Raw genomic sequence first — 12,250 nt, 5'->3', positions numbered from 1 at the left:
TGTTCAACTCTTCCCACCTAGGAGTGGAATTTATAGTTCATAGGGTATGTCTCAGTAAGTAGTAAAACACCATTTCTATGTACCTTTACACTTTTTCATGGCTACAAGCTGACTTTGACAATTCCAATCACATTACATCTTTTAACTTGTTAGCTATTCATTAATTAATTCATTCATTACATAATTTATTTGTTTTTTTATTAATTCACTTAATCTTTAGTTGTCATTGTTTTTACATTACTGGTGATTACATAATTGCATAAATATTCTGAATGTTGAAGTTTTGTTAAATATTGTTTTATGTTTTTATTCATACATTTAATTTTCATTGAAATGTTTTTCCTTTGCCAAGCCTGATTTACATTACACCTCAATCTTCATTTATGAAGACTAGATAAAATCACATTATTCCAAATAACTCAAGGATTTATCATCTTGGCAGAACCCTAATCACCCACTAAAATTGACCCAGTTTTTGTCAACTAAAAGCTGTGTAAAAAGTCCTCTATTTTCTTATATACACTTTAATAAATAATTCCTCTCTCACTTTTATATTTTGGAGAGTAGACTAACTTCCCAAGCAGTAGTTAATAACCTAGGTGAGATTTCCAACTAGCTCATTATTACTTTTAAATTATTTACATCCTTGACACTAAGAGTGTCACTGATTACGTTTTTTTTTTTGCAAGATCTCTCTCTCTCTCTCTCTCTCTCTCTCTTTCATATGACAAATTGAAATCAGATATGCTTTTTCACTAAGAAACACTCTCAGCCTTTAATAAATTATTCTATAAAGAAAAAGGGTTTTGCTGATTTTCTTAGAGCCTCACTAAGTTCCTGAGGCTGGCTGACTTTAATCTAATGTTATAGAAGTTTGATATATATATATATATATATATATATATATATATATATATATATATATATATATATATATATATCACGAGATATATATATCTCGTGAATATACAGGGTAGTGTTCATTTGACTCTTTCTCTTGGGGACCATGCCAGAGTTACCTTCTTCTTTTATTTCTACCTTATTTCTTCCTCCAAAGAAACTACCCTTTACCCTCATACTACCATTGATCCACCATTAGACTTTTTAAATCTGAACTCTTGAGCTGGTCATTCTTTCCCTCTTTCCTTCACAGCACTTTTTTCTCTACCGGTACCTATTCCACCTATACTTTTTCATGAATACTCCCTACTACATACTCAGTATCCACCAATTTCACATCCTGACCCATCCCTGTTCTGCCTTTTCCATGGATCACTTTCAGATCCCCTCCACCCAGATATCAATAGTCCAGAGTAAGGTCAGGCCAGGGTGTTATATATGCAGGTTTTTCCAAGTCATTTACATAACAATAAGCCTATTAAATTTGGGATGTATTTTGTCTTAGGTTAAAAAAGAAAGTCTACAGACTGCACTGTTAAACTGAATTGTTTAAAATTCATTAATCTCAATAGTTTGGAAAAAGAAATTCTATAAAAAGGAGAATAAAGAAAAGAACATAATACATGAAAGTGACAAATTTGAAGACACACCATGTGTATATATCAAAGAGTGTCATATATTGGTGCTTTCAAAAGACAAATTAATTTGAAATAAATGTAGTTAATGTGAGATGTAGTAATCATTTATTAATTATATATGATGGTAGTATACATGTATATGTACAAAATGCATCTCATATAATTATGAGTATACATTGCAAAAAATGAACTCTACAGTATTTTTTTTTTTAATTTTGCTGAAAACACTATAAATAGCTACATCTAGTTTTATGTATTACCAAATGTTCAGGATACATTTTGTACTTCATAAAGTTTACAACTGACCAACAGACCTTTTTTTTTCAATTTTTAAAAGAAGTAGTATTTATTTTCAGGTAGAACATATGCCATCATTTATCTTTAAATTTTAAATATTTTTTAAATTATATATGACAACAGAATGTATTACAATTCTTATTACACATATAGAGCAAAATTTTTATTTCTCTGATTTTATACAAAATATATTTACATGAATTCACTTCCTTATACATGTACTTTATATAACAAAATACATCATATTCCACCATCATTTCTAACCCTATGATCCCTCCCCTCACCTCCCAACCCCCCCCCAAAGGTCATTTTGATACATACTGATGTATGCTATAAAGTTATAGAAAAGAGTATATAACTTATAATAATATGAACAGATAAAGTTTTGTAACTAATACATAGAATAATAATAATAATAATAATAATGAACTTGCCATTTAGACATTAATAAATTTTACATCTGGCACTACTGACATCTTTTCCAAAAAAAAAAAAAAAAATTGACATCTTTTCCAAAAAAAGGGGGGGTTATTTGTGGGGAAAATGGTATTCTATGCTTTCTTAATATCAAGAATAAATTATTTTCAGAAGTAATATATATTTCAATATAATAGTAAAATAGAACCAGGTTTCATGGCACATACCTCTAATCCCATTGGATTGTGAGGCTAAGGCAAAATAATCCTGAGTTCAAGGCCAGCCTCAGAAACTTAGCAAGGCCCTAAGCAACTATGTGTGACTCAGTCTCTGTGTGCCCCTGATTTAAATTTCCAGTAAGAAACAACAACAACAAAAAGAATACAAAGTATTGATGAGGACACAAAACAAATTCTCATGAACTAAAGATGGAGTAGAAATTGCTGTTATTTCATCATGAAAACTGTATACACACACACACACACACACACACACACATGAAATACTCCTCACCAAGCTGCTTAGACCTGTGGAAATTATAATATGTGTGTACCATTGCAGTGTACAAGTATGTGATAGCATAAGACTAGAGCTATACTTGTTAATACAGTGGAAATCTGGGGCCTAGGAGGAAAGAGGAGGTTATTCAGAAAAATAAAAAAAATAATAAAGTTTGAGAAAAAATGGTTTCTGGAGCCCAGAAATATTTTTGGTTTAATTAGAGTACAAAATACCACATAAGTATTATATTGAAGTTACATCTGTTAAATACATCATGTGTATAATGGATTTCAAGGAAAATATGTGGACCTTATCACAAACTAAATAAAAATTTACAAAAGCACATAAAATAGCATGTGCATAAATAAAACTAATCATTACAAAGACAACTATTTTAACTCAATTTAATATATAATATTTTACTATCAAAATTTTAGCATGTTATTCTTTAAATACAAGAAGAGAGCTGGACCTGTTGGTGCACAATTGTAATCCCAGTACCTTGGTAGGCTAAGACAGGTGTATTGTGAGCTCAAAGCCAGCATCAGCAAAAGAGCAAAAGTGAGGCCCTAAGCACCTCAGTGAGACACCGTCTCTAAATGTCATACAAAATAGGCTTGGGGATGTGGAAAAATTCCCCTGAGTTTAATTCCAAGTACCAAATAAAAGAAAAGAAGGGACCAAAAAAAATAAATTTATCTTAGAAATAAAATATATGTAAAATACCCCAAAACCTTTTTAAAAAGCAAATAATATAGTTATTGTAATGAGACACATTTAATGTATATTATGAAACTATATTGCAATAATACAGACCAATAAATCATAATATGAATCAAATCTGAAACCATATGTAGATCAATAGTATTGTTAAGAGCAATAGAAAGGCATATGTAAAACTAACCATATGAAAACTAACATTAAACGTGAATGAATGAATCTATCCAACCTAAAGTTAGAAATGGGACATAGTGGCAAAGTTCACTGTTAGAGTGTGTGTGCAGAATGTGCAAGATAGTCAGTTCCAATCTTAGCAACACTATAAAAAGCAAATATTAAGAGGGAATGATGTTGAAAATAAAGCAGAATATTAAATGAGACACTCTCCCTCCATCTATAGATACATTTAAGGAAAAAAAAAAACTACTGTGAGTGTCTCTTTGGCAAAATCATGACTGAGAAGAGAGATTTAGATACACTGGATATTAGTCCAGTCTTAAGAAATGTACCACATTTGGGACAAAATCCCCAATTACCATCATCACCTCTAGTGAACAGAAATGTGAGAGAGGGGCTGAGGATGTAGCTCAGTTTTTAGAGGGCTTTCCTTGTATGCACAAGGCCCTGGGTTTAATCTCTAGCAACCCCCCTACCAAAAAAAAAAAAAAAAGAAAAAGAAAAAGAAAGAAGGAAATATGAAAGAAATAATACAAAAAATGGTGATATCTAGGAGCCATAAACACCTTCACAAGTGTTTCATCAGCTGTGACCAAGACACAAAAATACCCAAATATCAAAGCTATCAATTTATCTCAAAACAACATCTGCCAGCATATTTTCCCAATTACTGTTGCTGACCGATGAAGTTCACTCTAGCTTGTATTTTAGGTGAAATTACGGAGGAATCCAGTAAACTACTATTAGTTTGAGTGAGATTTTAGCACTTCCTGAATCCTGCCCCAACCCTGATACACTAGTAATAAGGCCAGAACTACCAATTCCTCCTAGAAAAAGTTTTTGGGTTTTTTTGGTGGGTGTGTGTATGTGTGTATTGAATGTTTCAAATTTAACATATTTTGTTTATGTTACTATGTCCCTGATACACTAGTAATAATGCCAGAACTACCAATTCCTCCTAGAAAGTTTTTTTTGTGTGTTTGGATGTGTGTGTGTAGATGTGTGTACTGAATGTCTCAACTTTAACATATTTTATTTACGTTACTATGTCCTGAAGTTCCAATCTCTAGAACAAAAGGTGACTGAGCTTATGTAAATCTCTGTAGATTTCAAACAAATGAATTTACAGTCTTTTCCCAGCACTTTTATGAACTATGATACCAAACAGCTGTTCAGAAAGGAGGTTAAAAAACAATGATCCCTGTTTATTCCAACAAATCTTTACAGAATAGTCCTAAATTGGCTACTTCATACAAACTTTCCACAGGGATAAAATGCATCAGTCAAAGAGATTTTCTGTAGCCTGGGCAGTGTTGTTGAAAAGGTTATTATAATAATCTGAAAGAGCTAGGTGTGGTGGCAAATATACTAGAGGCTAGACAGGCGAGTCAGGAGGATTGTGATTTGAAAGACAGCCTTAACAACATAGCAAGGCTATAAGCAACTTAGTGAGATATTAGTGATATATCACCTGTCTCAAAAAGAAAAAAAAAAAAAAGACTGGGGACATAACTCAGTGGAAAGCACCCCCCGAGTTCAATTCCTAGCACCAAACCACACCAAACCAAACAAATATCTGAAAGATAGTAGGGACTCCAGAGTATATGTGTATATGTATAGATAAAAATTTTGGTTAAAATATAAAGTTAATAAAGATAGTTTTGAAAAAACTAACATGGTTCTTTTTTTAAAGAGAGAGAGAGAGAGAGAATTTTAATATTTATTTATTCATTTTAGTTTTCAGAAGACACAACATCTTTGTTTGTATTTGGTGCTGAAGATCGAACCCAGCACCACACGCATGCCAGGCAAGCGCACTACTGCTTGAGCCACATTCCCAGGTCCTATCATGGTTCTTAAGAGCTCAAAATAAAAATGCCATATAATCCACTAATAATAATTTTTTTTGAAGCAGGGTATGATTGTGAATGTCTGTACTCTCAGTGGCTCAGGAGGATGAAACAGGAGGAACTTAAATGCAAGACCAGCCTCAGAAACTTGGCAGTAGCTTAAGTGACTCAGTGATATCCTGTCTTATTTAAAAAAAAGGGATGTAATTATAGACCCAACCTGATCTTTTCTTAAAATTGGGAGCCATCTTGCCACAAATCCATGAAAAGATAATTTCAGCTTTACTATAAATTACTGCAAATTCTGAATCTGCTTGGAATGCCTGCCCATGTCTTGAACTCACCCATGCCTGGCTCTCGGACAAGATAGCAGCCCTCTCTAAAACTTTAATGACACCTCATAAATATTGGCCTTCCCTGGCCAGACAATGACCCTCTCAGAGGCTCAAATTGTCCTAATAAATTCTGATATTGTGTCCAGCAAAAAATGTAAACTACCATTAGTGTGACGCTTGTCAGAGTTCTGTTATCTGTAACCCCCCTTTGTGTAACTTTCTGGGCTATAAAGCTGGGCTGCAGAAAAGCTGGGGTTTCTGTCTTGTTCCCACGGTTTTGGGAGGGAGAGGCAGCCCAGCTGGTCGAAATAATAAGCTTGCTTTAATTTGATTTTAATTGGAGTCAGTGGTCTTTTCTTGTGTCCTGGTCTAACATTTTGGAGGCCCCAGTGAAATGACCCTGCCAGACCAGATCACAAGACCAGACTGCTGGAAATTCTGAAGCCGGCATTCGCTCCAGGGCTCCGGGCTGGAGAGCCACTCTAGGGGGTGCACACCTTGAGATGTTCCAAGGGCTTGGAGTGAGCCTCAGTCCCTGGAGCACTGCAGTGAACTGCCGCACTAAAACTATTAGCAAGCACCTGGTGGAGGAGGCCTCCATAGGTAAATGGTGCCTTTATAACATCTATTATCCAGTTAAGGGAGATCTCTTCTGAAGACCGAGAGGTGGCCTGGCAAGGCTGACATATACTCCTGTCCAGGACAGTAACGAGAAATTGTTCTGTCCCTCTGTTCTGTTCTGTAGGGAATTCCTCTGGAAGGATAGAGAGGTGCCAACGGGCATGCACACGCTCCTACCCTGGAGCTTTAGCAAGACGTTGCATTGCTCTTCTGTTTTTCTGTTTTGGCACCGGGTTTCTGTTTTCTTGTGTTTTGTTCTGTGTTTTATATGTTTTTTGTTTGTTTGTTTTTGTGCCTTTTGTTGTGTGATTTCTGTGATAAAAACTTAAGGATATTGGACGTGGAAATGGGTAATAAAGCAAGTAAGCCTGAAACCCCTTTGGACTGTGTTTTAAGGAACTGCAATGAACTTTATCCCCCTTTGTTAAGCAGGATGAGAGAACCCCTAGCTGGCTGCTGGAGAACACCCACTGCAGAGGGCAATGCCTGCTGGGGATCTAAGAACTGAGTATCTCCTAGGTTAACAAGCGAACTTCCTTTAAAACCCCTTGTCCCTCCAAATCAAGAGAGTCACAACTTTTGGGCAGAGTCCCTGTGTTTCTCCTTTGTTAGCAAAGCAATAAACCTCCCTTTTTCTTTTTCTCAAAACCCTGTTCTCATTATTAAATTGGCATTAATTGGCTTCAAGGTCAGGAACCAAACTTTCAGTTACAAATTTTGATACCACCCCCCACCTGGAAATTTTTGAGAGCTGACTACTGAAGTGTTAGGAGATGGAGCATGCCTGGGGTGGAATGGAACCAGAGGAGCTAATCCTGTAAGTAAAAGGAGTGACTGAGGGACTCCCAGCAGCTGCCGAAGCCCTGTTTCTTCAGGGAATTCCCTCCTTTCTTCCTTGCACTGTAAGGATTATGCCACCTCTGTCTTCTTAAAAAAATAGAAAAAGAAAAATGGGACACTAAATGCAGTAAAGTCGCCATGGAGACCCTTGATTTTACGTTTCAGGTTGCCCCTCTGTGAAAACATCTGGTCCCCTTATGGGGACATCTATAGTGCCACTGGTTAGGAGATTTTTCTCTTATCTGCTCTGTTTTAAAGGTTTCTGTCTGTCAGCCATAGTCTGGAGCTCCTTTCTGTCTGTCTGTCCTGTGTCTTTGTTTCTGGCCCTTTAAGACATGTGCAATAGTGTATTGATATCATAATTTTTTTCTTGGGAATGATCTTTGCTGAATGTGTGTCTCAAAGATGATGTTTTATTGTAACAATCTGGTATCTGAATGGGTTTTTGAAGCATTGCACAATCTTTCAGTTAAAAGTTGGGTTTAGGTAATTGTTTAGTTTATGATTTCAGATAATTTATGCCAGAGAACTTAAATACTTAGAATGGAAAAAAATAACTCTACTTCCAAGTTGGCAAGTTACTTCCCAATCATTCAGTATTTTTTACCAATTTTGAATTGGATAGCCTGGGAAAATGTCACTGTGTACCAGTGCATTAATTTGGAAAAGGATAGTAAATCATAGTATGGTATCTGTTGACAAAACAAGATGTAAAGATATAAAATTTTGTGAATTGTATCTTAAACTTGTATCATTATTTTCAACATCAAAACCTGAAAATTATGACTTATGGTTAAAATGCCTTAGGCCTGAGGTGTCTGCTCAGAATAGCAGTTTTTCCCCTGCTCCTTCCAGACCTCAGCCAGGACTTATGTTGAAATGCAAATGAAAGAAGCCTGCAAGCTCAGTATGAGACTGATCTGAGGCCTTAACAAAAAAGGTAAATTGTATGGTATTTACTAATTACTGGCCAGTCATTTTTTCTAGGATTCTTGTTTTTTTTTTTTCTTCTTAGATTCTGTATTTTTTTGAGCTCATGATTTTGGTCCTACAGACATAGGTTAATGTTTTTCTGATCAGTTCTACCTTTGACCAACTGTGGAGTTTTTGAAACATTGCAATGGAGATTTCATCTGTGAAAAGCTACAAGGCCTTTACTATTGTTATGTGTGCACACTTGTGTTATGTGTTGTATGTCTATATATATACATATGTCTGTATCATATATATGATATACAAATTAACATATATAAGAAGCCCTCATAAAAACAAAGTTTAAAAAGTGGATCCAAAGATTTAAATCATGTGATTTAAATGGTTCAATTTAAATTGGATAAACAGATAAAATAAATGTCTTTAAATTTAAGCTTACATGTTTTTCTAGGTGTTCAAAAAACTCATAAAATATTAATGTCTATAAAATGTCTAATATGCCTTGGTTCTAGGATTTTTCCTTCAACAACAACAAAAAATGGCTAGCACTGTTCAACTCACTTGTCTAATATTTTGATAAAATAAGTAAAGTAAATTTGATATGGGTTTACTCATTCATAAGTACTTTTGTTACATATCTGATTAATTTACTAAGGTCTGTATGAGTTTGTTTTTACAATCAGTCATGTGTTAAAGAGACAAAAATTTCTTAAAAAATAAGTTTACCCATTACATTGTGTTTATTAAGTTTTATTTTTTTCTAGAGCAAGCAACCATAAAAATTAAACAACTGGTTAAATAAAAACTGTTATTTTAGAGCATTGTACTGTCATTTTTTTAAAACCTAAACTTGGTTAATATAAAAACATCAATGTAATTGTGATGCTATTAATGTGCTCATATCTTCCAGGTATACAAGTCTGTAAGGGAGAAACTTTAAAAGAGCATATATCAAGCTAGTGTTCTGAAGTTGTATGGTAAAAAAAAATATATTGGGGATTTATTTACTTGTTATCAACAAGATATGTAAAGTTTTATGTTACTTTTTACATTGGGGAACAATTTAAATGTATTTTTAAGTTAATGAGAGCCTAAACTATGTAAAGGTTAAAAACTTTTTAAACCTTTCTTTAAGCCTTTCTTTAATTCATGTTTTAAATGTGATATCATATGGTGTTAGCTAATGTTCATGTGACCTAAAACAATTTATGTAAACTTTGTAAAGTGATATTTAAAAAGCAAATATCAGCTTTAGAACTGGAACACTTAAGATTTATAAAGAGCCGGGCCTTACCTGAGTTAAGGCTCTGTGTCCCATCTTACTATATGTGAGAATGACTACAAAAGCAGTAGGCCAGATTTTAGTTCATTTAAAGTTATGTTCAAAAGTTGTTTTTTATCTGTCAAGATTACTAGGATCTCAAACAGGGGATATAATGTATACCTCAGCCAAAATTCAGGATAGCTATTAAATGAACTAAATGTTTTTACTCTTGTTAATTTTATTTAGTAATTTCCTTATAAGTGATCTAAAGATTCCCTGTTAGTGTTTTACAGAAATTTTGCTTTAAGAACACAACATGGATTAATTTAAGATAATAAGCCATCACCTAAAAGACAGATAGGATAATACAGATCCCATTTAATAAAAAAGATAAATAATTGTAAAGTTATAGACATTAAAGCACAGTACTCTTAATATAAGGCTGTTAAAATTTATTTGTTGGATGTTTAAGATTAAGTTTTAAAATGTTGAAGCCTTGTGAGGGAACTTCTGTACAGTGACATGCTCCAGCTGCTGCAACATTTATTCAGTACTCATGGTCTTTGTTTCTCTCATAGAAGCACCCATCCCCAGATGACTTCACAACCTGTTCTTCCCCAACCAGACTTCAAACCGAACTGACTTCTAAAAGGAAACTCATGTCCCTCATGGCGTGCCTCCTCACATCACCCCCTCTCAGCTCAGAAGAAGCCAAAACAAGCAATGCCCCTCTTCTTACAACAATGGAGCCAAAAATAAATAGACTGTCAATATAAGTAATTAATTAAGTCAGATCAAATCAGGGAGACCAGTTTTGGGTGAGTTCAAAAAATGTTGGAGACTGTTACCTGAGGAATTAAAATTCCCTCAGTGCTCTTCCCCTACCCTATCAAAGATTTGAAAGGGATACATTAAAAAGGGGGGGAGTGATAGACCCAACCTGATCTTTTCTTAAAATTGGGAGCCATCTTGCCACAAGGCCATGAAAAGATAATTTCAGCTTTACTATAAATTACTGCAAATTCTGAACTTGCTTGGAATGCCTGCCTGTGCCTTGAACTCACCCATGCCTGGCTCTCTGACCAGATTGCAGCCCTCTCTGAAACTTTAGTGATGCCTCACAAATCTTGGCCTTCCCTGGCCAGATAATGACCTTCTCTGAGGCTCTAATGACCTTCATAAACCTGTGTAGCACAGAAACCTGGGGCTCCAGATCTACAACAGGAAACAGAAATGGATTCAAAGAATGGCAGGCTCCAGAAACACAAGGACAGGAGAATGTGAAAGCCCACCCGTCATCAATGGCTCTGTGTTGATTGGACCGTTCTCACCTAAGAGAGAGATTGGAAAGGGCTTCAGGCACTTCCTCCAAACTGAGGCTGGTAGGTTTACTGTTTGAGTGACAGTAAATTGCATTCAGACCAGAAACTGGTTCTTGGTTGCTCTTATTGTTGATAAAGGACTGGGGATCAACCATGTGCTGTGGTGCATGACTGTAATCCCAGCAGCTGGACAGGCTGAGGAAGGAGGATTGTGAGTTCAAAGCCAGCTTAAGCAATAATAAGGCATTAAGAAACTCAGTGAGATACTGTCTCTAAATATAATACAAATAGGGCTAGGGATGTGGCTCAGTGGTCATGTGCCCCTGAGTTCAACTCCCAGTAGAAAAAAAATGGGGATCAGATCAAGAGGTACTCACTACAGAACCCCATGACAACAGATGAATACATTCATGGATGGATAGACACATAGATAGAGTGTTGGGACAGGGTCTCATATTCTCCTGCGATGGCTTTTTTTTTTTTTTTTTTTTTTTTTTTTTTTTTTTTTTTTTGCTGTGAATTGCATTAAGTGCTCAGGACAGAATTATTTCATGGCAGAGTTTCCTCCAAATACATGGATCCAGCAGAGACAGAAGTGCATTTGTCATGTATATAAGGATAAATCAATTCATGAATACATATGTGTATATTTTTATAAAAAAGAAATATTACAATTACTTTAAATTTTCTTTAATATTCATGTTCTCTGGTCTTATGAGAAAACAGCTTGAGATTTAAACTCATTATTAATTCCCTGAGGCAGTAATATCCCCACTCCCCTATAAATTAGGAGACACAAGTAAAATGCTAAAGTTTCTAGTATTAACATTAATAAAGAAAAAGAGGTGGAGTGTGCCAGGTCCTAGATCTGTCAGTATCCCAGACCCTAGAGTATAAGTAACTAAATAATAATTATGATTTGAGACTAATCATAGGATTTTGTCTTTTTTTTTCCTTTTGGTATGGGGTACTATGAGAATATTAGCACAAATCACAGGCATTTATGTCTCTCTCTGTGTGTGTGTGTATATATATATATATATATATTTTTTTTTTTCATAACTTAATACAGCCCATCAACAGAGTCAACTTTAGATTTAAATGAAGAAAAAGTAAATCACTATTGCCAAGGTCAAGCCCCAGTAGGGATCAAGGGATCCTGAGGGACGAGTGGTGTCTGGTGCTGAAGGATAAGTAGCGTCCAAGAAAGAAAAGGAGACAGGATGATGGTTTCAAGTTATGAGCAGCCTTCAGAAGGATCTGCTGCCCCTAGAGGGCCTTTATTATTTTTTGTTTGTTTGTTTTACAGGGTTTTTTTTTTTTTTTTGGTAGTTAATGGATAGCATCAAAACTTCTTTGGTTTACATAACTTTCAAGAGTTACAATCTTTTCAAACATATATTAATTATCAAAGATATTAAGCACATTATATAAA

Source organism: Marmota flaviventris, unplaced genomic scaffold (genome assembly GCF_047511675.1).
Source record: "Marmota flaviventris isolate mMarFla1 unplaced genomic scaffold, mMarFla1.hap1 Scaffold_56, whole genome shotgun sequence".
Taxonomy (NCBI): Eukaryota; Metazoa; Chordata; class Mammalia; order Rodentia; family Sciuridae; genus Marmota; species Marmota flaviventris.
The sequence above is the reverse complement of the archived record's forward strand: the minus strand, read 5'-3'. Positions refer to the sequence as shown.